This window comes from Erigeron canadensis, chromosome 2 (assembly GCF_010389155.1).
Source record: "Erigeron canadensis isolate Cc75 chromosome 2, C_canadensis_v1, whole genome shotgun sequence".
Classification (NCBI taxonomy): domain Eukaryota; kingdom Viridiplantae; phylum Streptophyta; class Magnoliopsida; order Asterales; family Asteraceae; genus Erigeron; species Erigeron canadensis.
Genome location: NC_057762.1, coordinates 30,468,511 through 30,485,245, shown reverse-complemented (window position 1 = coordinate 30,485,245; position 16,735 = coordinate 30,468,511). Strand labels below are relative to the sequence as shown.

Here is a 16,735-nt window from a genome sequence, read left to right as displayed (position 1 = left end):
CAAATAGTCAAAAAGGTCGTTGTCACCTTCCCCCTCTTTCTCAATCACACCGCGTATCAAGTCCTTCCACATTTCCACCCCAAGCCTAACCCGTGATGGTGGTGCCAGTGTTTCCCATCAGGTTGGGGTAAACCGGTGGCAAGTCCACTTCCAGTCCGTGTGCTCTAAGTTGTACTCAACACTCAATAATGATGGAAACATGTATGATTTTTATCTATGTCTTCATGGTTCAATTACACCGCATGTGGAAAAAAAAATTCTTTGCAAGTGAGTCATGTAAGGTCATTGTCATTATTTATACCCTCTTATAAAAAGAATAATCCCAATGTTGAAAGTTACATGGAAAAATATCTAAAGTACCATTAATAATTATATTATACTATCAGTCATTTATCTTTTAAAATATCCCCATTAACCTTTTATATCAATTATCTACCTCACTCGACGCCGCCTCTACCGTCAACCGTTGTCCCAACCGCCATACCATCCCTGCCACGAACAACGCCACATTGCGAGAATACCGTGTTAATATTGTCATATGTGTATATGCATTGCAGATGGATGTGTTTGACTCATTCTGACAATAACTTTTCAATAAATTTTATTCAAGTTTTTCTATATTGTGTATGCATTTTGTTTTGTTTTATAAGATTAATAATATTTGAATATGCTGATTTAGTTTTATCCAAGTTAAAAAATAACTTATAGAGGAATCGGTTATCGGTATTACATTGGATGTTCGTCAACATATTTAGTATGTTAGCTTTAAGAAACAAACTATCGAAAAAAAGTAATATTCAACTAACGTTTTGTTTTCTTACTGTTTCACTCACGACTTTTCAAAATTTTACAATTTACTCCATCAAATTGTTGGATGTATACATATCTACCCCGATAATTTGAAATGTTATACTCTTGCCTCAACCTTTTGATTTCTTATACTTAGATACCTAACCTGCTGCCATTAGTATTTATCTAATTTCACTCGAATCTAAAAGTCCGTTTTAACTATGATATCTATTTTCCCAATTACAGTATTGTAAAGCTAATGATGAAACATGATAGGTTAAGGATTAAAACTTATCTTGATAAAGCTGATGAGATGACGATGATGATTACTGGTGATGTTTTTGATAAGATGATAGTTTAACAAATTTTATATATTCGATCTGTCAGATTTATTATCATATCATATTATTATTATCTTTATGTTTGACAATGATTTTGAACTTACTATAAGAGTGAACGTAGTCATGAAAATCAATTTCAATACGATTTTGTAGAGAATCTAAAGTTTTAATGTTAAAAGAAATAACACTAAAAAAGCACTCATGGGGTTGGCATTAGATGTCATACCTCAATTTTTTCTTACTTTCAACGATCCCTTGTGTTACCTCATTTTCTTTTGATATCTCATTCCTTAATTTGTTGGCATGACATGCCGCACCTCAATTTTCATTGATCATTTACTTTCAACGGTCACATTACATGCAGCATCCGATAGCTCACTAAATCAAACTGCATCCATGCCACGAAGTATAGGGACGATGTTATCGAGTAATATAGGTTATACCGCATTACCGCAAACTATCGAGTATTTCTTGCACCCATGCAAAGGCCGGAGGTCCTTTTCTATCATTTAGATAGAATTTGGAAGTACCTAGGTGGATGTAAGACTGTCTACATCACTGTAACACCCCACCGTTGGCGGAAACATGAGGTGTCATGAAAAGTACAGCACGACATGGAATTACATAGATACTGCTAAATGAAATAGAATATAATAAATATATTCCCAACAACATGAGTTCAAAGTCATATCAGTGCTAAAATAGCTTATTACAACCAAGTCCATAAAGAAATAAACCAAGGCATGTAGCCTTAAAATCTGACAATTATTAAGGAGTACTAATCTCCGAAGTCCAGCCTAGCATAGCAGTCCTTATCCCTGATTAACCTGAGCACTTGAAAAGTATACTAAAACGTGTCAACACAAAGGTTGGTGAGTTCGTAGGTTTTATGTCAAAAGTCTAGTCAAAGTATTAAGTCTTTTGTCGATTCTTTTAAGTCTAAACAAGTAATAGTTCAATATATAACAAGCAGAGTTACGCCATACTAAGTCCAAATGCCTCAATGTCTCAAAGTCCGGCCTTATGGTACCTGCCTTAGTCCAAGTCTCAAGTCTCAAGTCTCAACACACACAATAAGTACGTCCAAAGCACAACAAACAAACACATAATCACACACATACAACAAGATCAAAGCACGTCAAATGACACAAATAACTCTATACGCACAGGCTCAATATTGAACATAAAACAGAAATCGACAAAACTGTTTGAAAATAAGTATACTTTCCACCCCAAAACTTGTAAAAAAAAGAGGGGCTACGAAACTCACCTGGAAGAAGCACAAGTATAAGTACCCTAAGTCAACGAACAAGAACAGGAACAGTCAGTACACCTGAAACACGCTCAGTATCTGTCCAAAAGTCCTACATTGTCCACAAGTCACCCAGTAAGTACTTACTTAGATGTACATGTCTATGTCCTATATTAGTATCTTGGGCAATGCCATTATGTCTCGTCAAATATCAATATACATTAGTCATGTTGTCCTTGTAAATTGTCCATAGGGAAAAATCCGTTTAATAATGTCACCTTACATCGTTTATATCCAGTCAAGTCTTCATATGGAATATTAATATAAAGATGTGTTGAGTTCAAAAAGTCGTATAATTTATATATAATCTTTATGATTTATATATAATATTTATAAGGTCCCTTCATTTCAAATTGATTTTTTTTGTATTTATATATGTATATACATATACATATGTTCTTATTAAATTAGTCCTTGTATATATAAATTTATATACAAAAATTGTCCAACTTAATTAATCCATATGTATATGTATATATCTAAGTCCAATGTCCGTATCAATTTAATTCTTTGTATACATATATATCGAATCAATTTAGTCTTTATATATTTATATTTAATTATTTATGGAAAAATAGGATTTAACTTTAAACATAAATTCAAATAAATTAAAGGATATAATTTAATTTATTTAAAACCTTAAATTTTTACTAAAATTCCCAAAATAATACCCTAACCCTAATTTTCCCAATGAGCCGCCGTTGACCACGGTTTGACTGGACCCAAAAACATTTTATGGCCGGTTTGACCGGCAGTTGACCGACGTTGACCGGACGAAGCACCCCAAACAAGTCTAGATCCGGCCACAAAGTTGCATTACAACTCGATTTCAAGACCCAAAACATGATGGATCTAAAAGATCCCGAACCCAATGTCACGAATTTGGAAGATTTCGGTTTTACTTTTCGTATGTTAGGGTTTTCGGACTCAAAGTTTTCGAACTCAAAGGATTTCGGATCCAAAAATCATATGTACATATATGTAACCGAAAAAGTATAGATATAAGTATAGAAATTTCGGATCTAAAATGATTTTGGATATGTTTATATGCAATACACCACACAAATCGAAAATATATGTATATATATATATATATTAAATAGGTTTCGGATTTAAAGGAAGGAGAAGATTAAAAATCAAAAATATACACACACATATATATATATATATTTATGTATGAATTCGTGTATAAAAAGCCTCATATGTGCGAAACCGATCTTCGTTTATTGATGAACAACCATAGATTCATTCAAACTTACCAAAAATCTATAAGAAAAAGGAGGAGATAATGAAGATTGATGAAATTCGTGGTGGTGGTTCGTGTGGTTCGTGGCTGCAAAAAGAGAGGGAGAAGAGGGGGGACGGCTAGGGAGAGAAGAAGAGAGAAGGGAGGAAATGTGAAATGAGTGGAGGATAGTTAGGGTTAGGAGAAAATAGGTTTTGTTCCTTCCATCCCCTAGTTTGACCGAAATTTGACCATCTTTGACTCCACTAAAGTTCGTTTGACTCGACCATTCTAGAAGACTCGTGACCCGTTAATTCATACCATCGACATAGTTAAATGTAACTTTTCAACAGCTTTCTAATGGTTATCAACATGTCTATATTTATTTATTAAACCTTTTTATTGATTTAATTTTAAGTATTTTACTTAATTTGGCACTTCCACAAGACAACTAGTATTCTTCCTGTTCTCGAGTCCACGTACAATTTTTCAAAAGTCTAGATGCTCAATAAGCCCGAATCAAACATAAATTCACTTATTCCATGATAAAGTCTTAAAGGCTAATGACGTACATAAACCAAACGAACTAAAGTGACCGGAAAGTGTTTCGGGAAGTACGCTCAGATGACGGTTGTCACAGCATTACCCCGTAAAAGAATTTCGTCCCGAAATTCAACTCGAACTAGTCCCATTAAACAATTGGGGGTATTTTGTCTTGAAATGATCTTCCCGTTCCCAAGTATACTCAGGGCCTCCCTTCGATTTCCATCGAACTTTGACAAGTGTATACTTGGTTTTCTTTAGTTTCTGCACCTTGCGATCCACGATCTCTAAAGGCTCTTCAACAAAATTCAACTTATCGTCAATCCGGATTTCGTCCATAGGCACATGACGATCTTCTTCAGTTAGGCATTTTCGAAGATGAGACACATGAAATACGTCGTGAACTCCCTTAAGCTCTTCCGAAAGTCTCAATCGATAAGTTACTCGCCAACTCTTTCTAGTATCTCAAAAGGTCCAATAAATCTAAGTCCAAGTTTTCCACTCTTGACAAATCTAACCACTCCTTTCCAAGGGGAAACCTTAGGTAGTACACGGTCTCCGACACTAAACTCCAAGAGTCTACGTCTGACGTCAGCATACTTCTTTTGACGTTCACGTGCTAATCTAAGTCTCTCTTTAATCTGAATTATTTTCTCGGCAGTCTCTTCAATAAGCCTAGGCCCAACCAACTGGCTATCGCCAAAGTCAGACCATGCGACAGGTGATCTACACTTCCGTCCATACAATGCCTTGAAAGGAGCCATATTAATACTCGCGTGATAACTATTGTTGTAAGAGAATTCTATCAAATGTAGATGGTCATCCCAGTTACCACCAAATTTTAAGACACAGGCTCTCAACATGTCTTCTAAGGTCTGAATCGTACGTTTACTCTAACCATCAGTTTGTGGATGGTACGCCGTACTCATGGTACGTTCACTTTACCCAAAGGTCGAAAAACTGCTTCCATAAGGACCTCCAACCAGGAAGATGTAAAAGCCGTAAAAGGGTAAAGTGTTTATACCTGTCTGTCGAGACCATAATAAGACGATATACCTATCAGCTGGGTCCGCCGGGTATGCCACCTTATGAGTAGGAAATGGTAGCAAACGTATGACAACAAAACTTTAGCACAATATATAAACTCTAGCAAACCTAGTACGCATGTAACATACTTAATAGTCTCCTTATCAAAATTTAATTAAAAAAAAATAATACTAGTAACATCAACAGAGTAAGAAACTTACTTTAATTAAAATTTCTCCCAAAACAAACCCTAATCACAATTCTTTTTGATTTAAAGTAATTAAAGGAAAAAAGAAAATCACATAATTGTGACGTTCATATGTAAAATTTCCAACCAGTGAGAAGAAGATTCCTTGAAACAACGCTACCTTATTATTCTTATTTTTATTCCCCTTTTTATTTCACAAACTTACAAATCTTGAATTTCTTGAATATATCTGGGTCAAAAATTCACCATTAGCTCTTTGTTATTTTTCAAAGAAATTGAAGGGTTTTGAAGGAAATACAATAAGCATATACAAAAGAAGCTGCTTGATTTGATTGATTGATATGGGTCAAGTTTTCCGCAAGCTTTTTTGATGCATTCTTTGGCAATAGCGAGATGAGGGTACTTCTTCTTCTTCTTTTTTTTTTTTTTTTTTTTTGTAAATTATATATTTTTGAATGTTTTTAGATAATTAAACTTAATGGGCAGGACTAGGATCTGCTTTCAGAAGAAAGCTGTGTGTTGTAATATATAATTGTGGGTTACAAAGCTAAGTTAAAATAGTTTTATTGTTACTAGTATGTTTATATAGTTTTTGATTTAGCTGTATTCTTCCTGTATGCTTATTAGGTATGTTTGTATATATGCCTATATATATGGGTGTGTATATGTGTGATTTGAGTTTATGCATATTTAAGTATGTATGTATGTTGATGGCTTACTTGCATGAGGTACTTTTGGGTGGTGTTTATGTGTGTAATTATGAAACTTTGTTGGTACCGATTCTTGTAAACATTTTGTGTTAAGTTTTGGAACGATAACAAGATAAATGGGAAAGCCTACATGTATGCTTGATGGACTACTCAATGCATGTTCATTAGGCGAGCTGATTAGTAGGAATTTGGGTTTGTCTAGTGGGCTTCCTCACAAATCTAGAAATAATAACTCTTAAAATATAGAGAGGCTTACTATAGAAACCTAAATGGTTGACACTTAATATAGTTACTATAGTTAATTGGGCCATGAAGTTTTTATTTCATCTCATAGCTATTGGATGAAGATGTTGATTGTTCATTATCTCTCTTCATCTATTGCTTAGGTTTCTTTCGACATACTTCTGTCGTATTCTCAGTGTAATGCAACTCTTTCTTATTTTGGTTTTAATGTGTTTCTTTAGTGCAACTTTAGGCATTGGTTACATTGATGAGATCTAAATAATACTTGATTTTTGTTAACGTATGTTTTTTAATTGCTTTCTGGTATAAGTAGGTTGTCATGCTCGGGCTAGATGCAGCAGGGAAAACAACCATACTGTACAAGCTGCACATTGGAGAAGTTCTATCAACCGTTCCTACTATTGGTAAGTCATCTTTAAATTAGTGTGAATCGTTGACCTGGTTTTATACAATCAGGTAAGCTGTAAACGAAAAGTTCTTGGTATCATGGCATTTTTTAGGTTAAAAAATGTGTTGATACAAGTCTATTTTATTTTGAAACAGGTTTTAATGTGGAAAAAGTTCAGTATAAGAATGTGATTTTCACGGTTTGGGATGTTGGCGGCCAAGAGAAGTTGAGGCCTTTGTGGAGGCATTACTTTAGTGATACGAATGGATTGGTAAGAAAACCTCAGTATTTATTTTTCAGTATATGTTATTCTTCCATTCTAAAAAGTAAGCTGGTTTAGTGAGGTTCTTAGTGAAGAGTAACAAACAATGGATAATTTATCCCCTCTTGTTGGGAATAATTTCTTGATTTTTAAAGACGTGCTGTACTGAGATTATTATCTCCAGATTTATGTTGTTGACTCCTTGGACCGGGAAAGGATAAGCAAAGCAAAAGCAGAGTTTCAGGTAATATATTTGCACTTTTTCTGCTAGTGTGCCAGATAACGAATTTAGAGTAGAGTTGACATATTAACTCATTTTCTTATTAAGGGTCGGGTTATAGTTCATCTCTAATGCTGAAAACAAGTAATATTATCTTAAAGGGAAATACTCAAATGGGTTGAACGGTTTGGAAGTTGACCAAAGTAATATTTAATTCCATAAAACCTTCTAAATCATTGACACAATACAACTCTTGTAATACTATATGACAGATTAAGTATTCATAAAGAACTTTTTGTAAAGATCATATTAGGTCAAAGCAACTCTGTGGGTTCATCCTGTACTCAATAATCCCTGTTTTGACTCATGTTACTCAACCCAGTAACCGTTGTCACCTCTACTTCAATTGAACTTCTTTTTCTGATTATTCTATGTGCCTCTTCCTCACCTTTCTTTTATGTTACTCCAGGCCATCATTAATGATCCTTTCATGACGAACTGTGTCATCTTGGTGTTTGCAAACAAACAGGACATGGTATGCATACACTTCTAATAAGACTTTTTAGTGCATTTAATGGTTTTAACATCATTTCAATACAATCTTTACGCATTTTGTTGTCAACAAATTTAATCGTATATTATAATATCTTTTGATGATAAGCAAAGATAGCAGCCTAATGAAGTTGTTCACCTTAGTAACTGATACTTTTTTCATCAGTTTGTTTTATGGCCTGAACAGAAGTTATGGTGTTTAATGTTAGGAAAGAGCTTCATGGCTTGATATGATAACCAACCGCTTCTTTTATGTTCCTTGATAAAGTCAATATTGGCCAACACAATATTTGCCTTCTAAGGGTAAATTGTGTCCATTATTAGGGTTTTGGATAACAGTTACCACAACCATTAATCGAATATCAAATAATCGGATATTCTTTTCTTGGTAAAATTACTACAGTTGTATGAACAACTCCTATGTTGATAACTTTAATCTAGGTATGTCCATCGTCTTCATTTCTATAATCCTATCCAAGCAAAGTATGCGGTATGGTTAATCAATGCTGCCTGATAAAGAAAATTGGCCTTTTACGAGCTTGGGTAATCCCAAGGCGACTCACTTTGCGAACCCGGAGTTATAGGGGGTTCATAAATGGACTTGTGACCTCTACACTATGGGGTTTATGTCAATGATAGTACTTGTGACCTCTACACTGAGAGACATAAGTCCTTGCAAATGGACCGCCACCCTAATGGTTAATGCTGTCTAATATACCGTACACAACACAAAACATGTTAAGCTATATTTGTTGCATCTTGTCTTTTGAAATGTGATTTGAATAGTCGAATGTGAATACTCAGATAACAGTGATCCAACCTTTGGTCAAGCTTTCGCTTAATATTGCAGTAGGCCTTTTATCCATATTAACATTCTTTAGATACATAGGAATCCCACTAACACATGTCTAAATTAAGTTTATAGAGGCTCCTTTCTGAAGGATTCATTCCAATAGTTTTGGGGTGAGCAAAAGACACAAGTATTTTTTTTCTTTTCTGACTTCACCATTTCGGAACTAGAATTAGGTTTTTGTTATACATGGATGTGTAGTGGATCATACGAGTATATCTTGGAAACCAATTAGGGGGTTTCAGCATTGAGTTATGTGACTATCTGATTATTGTGTTTTTACGTCGCCTATAATTAGGTTCCGTTGTTATGGGTATGATGATAATGATTATCCTGTTATTTAGGTGTAAAGTAACTAGTTTTGAATAATTAGTAGCTGCACCAAACCTGATTCCAGTTATCTGATTATCGAGGGCATTTTAAATGTAAATACTCAAAGAGTTAGAGTTTGCCAGACACTAGATACATGATCATTGCAACTAAAACGGCAGATGAAGATCCAACAAATAATAATCTGATTCTTCTTACTCGATATCAAAGGGTAATTCATTTAGATCAGAAATAAGCTTTAAATTTTCTGTATGTTTTAATTTTTGGCGAAAAGAAAAGGGATTGTTTTAGACGTGCTTATGTAATGTTCTCATACTAATATATTTCTGGGCATATTTTAATAATTTCAGAAAGGAGCAATGGCACCAATGGAAGTATGTGAAGGTCTGGGACTATATGAACTCAAAAACAGAAAATGGCATATACAAGGAACGTGTGCACTTAGAGGAGATGGGCTATATGAGGGGTTGGACTGGCTAGCTAGCACTCTAAAGGATACGAAGGCAGCTAGCAGCTCATCTTTCTAATTAACCTGGTGTGTCCAATGAAGTCACCCATGTTGATCGCTCTGATCAATAACCCAACCTTTTTTCTATGTATATCGAGAACACGTGAGCCTTGGATAGATGTTGTGCATGGCACCCTGTGTAGTAGCACTATTGGCATAAAGTAAAAATTTACCGCCGTTTGGGTGTTTTATTCAGATCTCTACAATGTATAATGAAAAAGCATAGTGGGGTGAAATCTGTGTGTTCTCTGTACTAATCCTGAGCCAACAGATTTTTTTTGGAAAGTTCTAATAGAAAAAGATAGCTTTATTCATAGATCACATATACAGATTAACAGAAATACTAAGTTGATTGTTTTCAGTCTTTGGGCTTGCTTATTGTTTTGATATCAAGATTCAGTGTCAACTTTATTAGGCTTGCTGTTAATTGGGTTATTTGAATTGCTTATTTACTTCTTTATCATGTTTATATTTTTTGATGAACAACAAAATCAATTTTTATTACAAAATGACTAACAAGCTTTAGCCACCATGAAAACGCATATTCTGAATGAGAAAATACCATGACGTAATCATCAGCTTACTAAAATAAATGGAACTTAAAATCATACCAACTCTTCCACGTAAAAGTTTTAAATCTCGATCGGCTCTTGATCCAAGTGAACGACAAAGACTTGATTTCCATTTCCTCAATAATAGTAATTATCTTTCTAAGTAATTAAACATTAGCCTATAGGATTGGTCGGTCTGTGATTTATTGGTAAGTTTTGACTTTAATGTATTTCACTCGGATTTGAGTTTCACTTTCTTTATTATGCGAGTGGATTATTGGGGTTTTCTTAAGAAGTATTAGGTTTCATTCCAAACATTCATGTAATATTACATAGGCATAAAAATAAGACTAGAGGGGAATGAGCAAAGCGACAGGTTTTGTTGGCAATGTGATGGCGATATTAACGTTGACGATGGTGGTGACGAATATTGTAGGTTAATGAAATAAAGATACTTGTAAAATGGGATAACGTAGTGATAAATTTCTTAAATTATGTAATTAAAAGTATTTTTGGAACCCTATTTAAGAAGGTAGATGGAGACATAGAGTAATAATAAGCCAATAAAGAAATAATATTTTAGGCAAAATAGTTCATTATCTAAGAAAAAAAGTAAGGGTGGTTTAATTTATAAAGGAGTAAAAAGTTTTACGGTTTTAGAAACAAAAGAAAAGTAATTAAACACTAGCCAATATATTATTCAACTAGTCTCCAAACACATCCGTTGTACGGATAGTTTCAAAACATATATCTTATAGATTTCATTTCAATGTCATGAGTTTTTTTGATATATTAAAAAACTTTGCCATATTGTATCAGAGCAATTTTTAGATGAAACCAATCAAATCAAACTCAAACGACTATAAGCTAACAAAATCATAAAGATTTAACCGCATCACAACATAACAATTGACTTTTCATTCAGTCTATCAATAAGTTTGATTTTTATCAAGGCTAAAAGTTCACTATAAACTTTTATCATATAAAATATAATATAACGTGAGTAGCTAAATGGCTGCCATCTTTTTTTTTTCAACTCGTCCTGCCATTGCAACATCTTGTCAAGAATATATCCACCTTACAACATTTTATAGATGCTTGCTCCAATTGAATTGCTCGCCCCTAACTAAAAGTTACCTATAACATTTTATAGATCGCTTGCAACAATTGAATTGAATATATTCAATAGTTTAAAAAATAGGTCCACCAAGACATCCATCTATCTCAACTGCCAACTTGTGTAACCCAATCTATGACACGTAAAATTGACTCACAAAATCTGCTCGGAGAGCGAAGATACTATTTCTTGTTTGAGTACAAAACCTAACAAGAGTGCGCCAATGTTTAATCTAGTTGGAGCTATTGGTACGCAAAAGATATTGAACTAAAAGAAAGAGAAAACTTCCCTTGTGTTTTGGACATTAAGTTGCAATTATTGTATTTACATGGAGTTTAAAGACGTCCCAAGGCGTTGCTAACGATAATCTTGTAGGTCTGTCTGTCTCAATAAGCACCAAAGAATTGAAGGAAAATGTCGATGAGAAGATGCCTTAGTAAAATAGTCAAACCAACCAATCTAATGAAATAGAGAACCATGGGTTCTTCTACGACCCCAAGCATTTAGATCTATCACAACATCTAAGAAAGAAGTAGCTGTGAGATCTTTCTGTGATTTGGTATGCCCCTACTATTTTTTTTCCATGTTAAGGATCTACAACAATAGTGTTTGAATTAGGTGTGCTTATTTGGAATTAAAATATACGATTCTCCATCCCTTGTTTAATTAAATGAATTTATGTAGGTTGTTCGGCATGAGCCTTTTAAAATCATCTTTTCCCGGCTAAGAAAGGGGATAGAGATGACCTATCAATGATCTAGTTGCATCTGGTCACGTTACCAGGTGGATTGACCCTTTTTACTAGCATGTTTATGCAGGTTTGTTATGGCACAAAACATTTCCGAAATGCTCATTTTTCATTAAAAAAATCACTGATCTTTGCTCTATATCCCAGGAGGTTGAAGCTCAAGCCCCCTCGTTTGACAATTTTGAGCCAGAAGACACGGCGACGAAGGTTTGTACATCCTTGATCCTACCGTAACAAATGTGATGAACAGTCGTATTGGATTTTTAGAAAAAACAAATGTCATAATATTTCAAAAGCGTGTCTGGAAAATTGGGACACAACACAGCCTCTTGGGCCGATTTCAAGTTGCTTTTATAATGAAATGCATAACAACACTTAAATACTAATTTCATTATGTGACTGCCACTACCTTTAACAGGTAACAAGGCAAAATATAATGAAGACTAGACTTGTTCGTTTGACTAATTTTATAAGAAACCAAATTGTAAAAGAAATTGTTGGCCTATAATTGACTAAACTAATAAGACTAATAAAGTCTTTGACTCTTCTAACAGTAATTATTTATAATGGTAAATTAATTCTCCAGGTTTTGTGAGAATGTGATTATGCTGCATGACAAGTAGCTAGAATGTGTCAAGTCTTCATTTGTAATTAAAGAACTCTCTTTTTTACAAGGTCTTCTTTCTTAGTTAATTTCATCACAGCTTTCATGAGTTTGATATAAAGGGATTGAAGGAATTATAGTTTACACGTTTCGGTTTCTGTTTCCCTTTTCCCCCCCTAGATTTTGACTCGTTTCAGTTTCTGTTTTGAGAGCATCATTATCTTCTCTTTCATATCTTTTCCGTTCTTGTTTGACCCATTCTTGTTTAATATTCCCCTTCTCTTTCTATATCTTTAGGCGTGTGACGACACATATGTTATGATCTGCAAAAGGAGTTTTTCTGGAAGATCCATTGCAGAGTTACTTGCTAGCTATTGTGATCAGATAGTTAGGACCGATGGACGTGGAAAAACGAATGATGAATCTCTTGAGGAGACTCTTGAAAAGGTGTAATGATAACCAGAGGTGGCAATCGGGTTTGGGTAATGTTTCACAGATCAAAAAGATGACTTTCTGGTGGGGAAAACTGATCGGAAAACCTCTTCTCAATGTTATTTTTTTATTGTCATAAAAATAATAGTGTCGTTTATTATAAAAAAAATATAGTCTCCTTACCAATAGATTAGTTGTACACTTAGCATAAAATTCAGGGGATGAGTTTTTAATATAGAAATGTACAATCTTTTTATGCATGTTAAGTGAAACCTTAAGGACTTTGTTTAGCATTTTTCTAAAAATAATAGTGTCTATTATTATTTTTATGACAACAAAAAATAAACATTGAAAGAGGTGTTCCGGTCAGCTTCTCCTCCAAGAAGGTCATCTTTTTTGACCTTATCATCACACCTTTTCAAGAATCTCCTCTACAGATTTATGAGTAAACTTTCCACGTCCATCAGTCCCATGAATCTGATCACAATAGCTAGCAAGTAAATCTGCAATGGATCTTCAAAAAAAACTCCTTTTACAATAATAACAAATGCCTCGTCAAGCGCCTAAAGATATAGCAAGAAAAGGGGAATATTAAACAAGAATGGGTAAAACAAGAATCGAAAGGATCATGAAAAAGAAGATAATGATGTTAAAACAGAAACTAAAACGGGTCCAAAAGTTAGCGAGAAAAGGGGAAACAAACTAGACGTGTAAAACTATTATTCCCTCAATGCCCTTATATCAAATTGGTGAAACCTATGATGAAATTAACTAAGAAACCAAAAATATTTACAAATTTTATCATATATATATATCACATATACATATATATACATATATTATATAAAAAAAATTATAGGATCTAGACACTAACAAAATGTCGTTTGTTGAAAATTTGCTCTTCAACAATGTGGTCGCTGGCTATGATGGCTGCAAATTGCCGACCAGCTTCCTCGGCTATGGTGGATGACATCAAAAATCAACAACTTCATGGACACATCCAATCCCAAACTGGTAAGTGCATGGTAATCTCCTGTTTGCAAAAATCACCATAAAACTCATGCCACCGTAAATAACCTCCGCCATCGTCGTGAACACCATTGCCAGTTTCATCTTTAACATGTCCCTGTTTTTTAATCATAAAATGACAACCATCATGGCATCACCACATAGACCAACAATAACCAAAAAATACTTATTTAGTATCTATAAAAAAGTTTTTAAATAATGGATTATGTATCTAACATTTAATCAATATTCTATCGTTGTTGATTTTTGAGTAGGAATATTCAGAAAATTTAGTGGGAATACTTTTAGAAAATTCATTAAGTAGAAAAAGTGGATTAAACATTTGATTTAGGAAAAAAGAAAAACGGTAAGAGAAAAAGAAAAGTGAGTAAACAAAAATGAGAGGTAGATGGAACTATGGAAGGTTTTGAGGGAAAACAAGATAAGCACGCTCAATTTGTGAATATGTAGGGTGGTTTTGCATTTACAATACTTTATTTAAAAAAAATTATAATAAGTCACACCTTTCTTTGATTTGTGATTAGTTGTCACATGTTTTTTGTTTTGCTTCAAATTTGGGTGTAACATTTATGAAATTTGACTTGGTGACCACGCGTACAATGTGACTAATTATTTGGTTAATTATATATTTTGAGTACAATTTAGAGTTCATTATGTGCATGTGTTCATATGGGTAAATTGATCATTTCATTTGAGTATTGTGTGCTAGTCGAGACCATGAGTTAATGCTGTTCGATTATAAGGTACAAGATGGCATTTAATTTAGTGGAAACTTGAGATGGATCCTCCATAGGTTGATCCAAGACCCATGACCCATCAAAGATGACCCAACCCTATCCCACCCTTCCATCTCTCCATCCATTCATTCATTTCTCTTATCTTTTCTCTCTCACCACACTAAATGCAAGACTATCTACCTCTCTCTATAAATTCTTGAGCAATCATTGTGTTATTTGGGTTAGATTAGTGCTATAAACATCATCTATTACATCTCCATTACATCATATCAAGATTTGGGTCATCAAAAAGTGCAAGAACATTCTCTTTGGGGTCAAATTCGGGTTAAGCAATTGGTAGAAGGTTTGGTAAGTTAAACTCATTCTATAATCATCATTTTATACTTATAAATATGTTACTAGTGATAACAAAGTGCTTTCGGGTTACAAATCGAGCTAAAGGTTGAATTAGGGTTTTGGTCTCATGAATTAGGTCAAGGTTGGATTTGGTCACAAATGTGAAGTTTTGGGATGGAATTATGAAGCGGGTTTCGGTTAATTGAGTCCATATACGTTTGTTTATGTGCAATAATGAGTTTCCAACCTCCCTAAATCGAACCTAGACTAAAGGTGAGTTATGGGTTGGTTTTTGGTGTGTTTGGCTCAGAATTCTGTTGCAGGTGCAGATCTGAACCTGCTACGGCGCAGCTACAAGCTGCGGGGCAGTGGTTAGGGTGAGACAAGGGCTGTGGCGCAGTGAGGAGGGTTGTGGCGTAGTGAAACTTGCGTCCTAATGACTGCGGCGCAGTAATGAATTGCGGCGCAGTTGGGGAGCTACTCTGCCTAGTCAATTCCTAGGTTCTTTTCCATTATCCTAGGATCGTCCTGACCTTACCGGAATGTACGTTTATGACCTTATTGGTGCCCTACATATGACAAACGGGTCGTTCAAAGTCGAGTGTCATTTTTGGAACCTAATTCAAGACATTAACTAAAACTTTATGAACATATAACTTTTGTTTGGGAATGAAGTGACCTTGAGGTGACTTCATTTGATTTCAAACTATTACATAACCGCTCTAGTGACCTTGTCGAGTCCCGGAAGCCTTTCCAAGCCATGAGACCTAGCTAGGAACCTAGTTAAAGCTTCGTTTTGGTTAATAATGCATATATTGAATACTTTAATAGGTTGTGGACGCGTGGAGCACGTTGATCACTTATAATCTCATCTTAACTTGATACTATCCTCTTTTGCTGAGCAAGGTGAGTATTCGTAGCTTCCCTTACTCTTTTAGGAGTCGGGCTGAAAAGTGTACTTCGTGCGGCATGATGACATTGTGATTTATATGTTGTGTGATGGTTTTGTAAACGTGCAAATAGGTGATTCGTTGTATGGATATTGTATGTGTATGTGGAGATGTTTTTAGGTTAGTTGTGTATATACGGAAGACAGTAATGCCTTTGAAAAGTTGGAGATGTGGTGGGAAGGCTGCGGGTGACCCTATATATAAGCATTAAATGCCTTTCAAAAGTAGTATCGTATGAAATATATACACATGGTGTTTCGGTTATGTGTGGACAATGATGGTCATGGATGATCACTTTATGTGCAATGGGTACAATGAGGTGCATGATGACAATACAAACGGGTACTTTTAGTACTTGATGACATTACACGGGTACGATACGTACTTGATGACATTTTACGGGTACTTTTTAGTACCAGATGACAATTATGAATGACATGTGAACATTTAGGGACATTGTGTACAAGGATGCAAATCTTAAATCATGTTTGATAGTTAATTATGTATTGGATGACATTGGTACGTGTTCTTGTTCATTCCTTCCTACAAACTCACCAACATAGTATTGACATTGTTTAGTACACTTTTCGGGTAACCAAGAGAACCCAAGAGCTTGATGTGCCTTGCTAGATGTTGGACTTGACCATGGATCCGTGATTCATTACCCGTTGATGGGATTTACTTAGGATCATGAGCCATCTTTTGAATGTTATTTTGTAAACTT

General features: G+C 34.6%; 1 pseudogene; it reads left to right on the top strand.

Moving 5' to 3' along the window:
* Positions 1-5,557: 5,557 nt before the first annotated feature.
* On the top strand, positions 5,558-9,743 carry LOC122588948 (annotated as a pseudogene).
* The last annotated feature ends 6,992 nt before the right edge of the window (positions 9,744-16,735 follow it).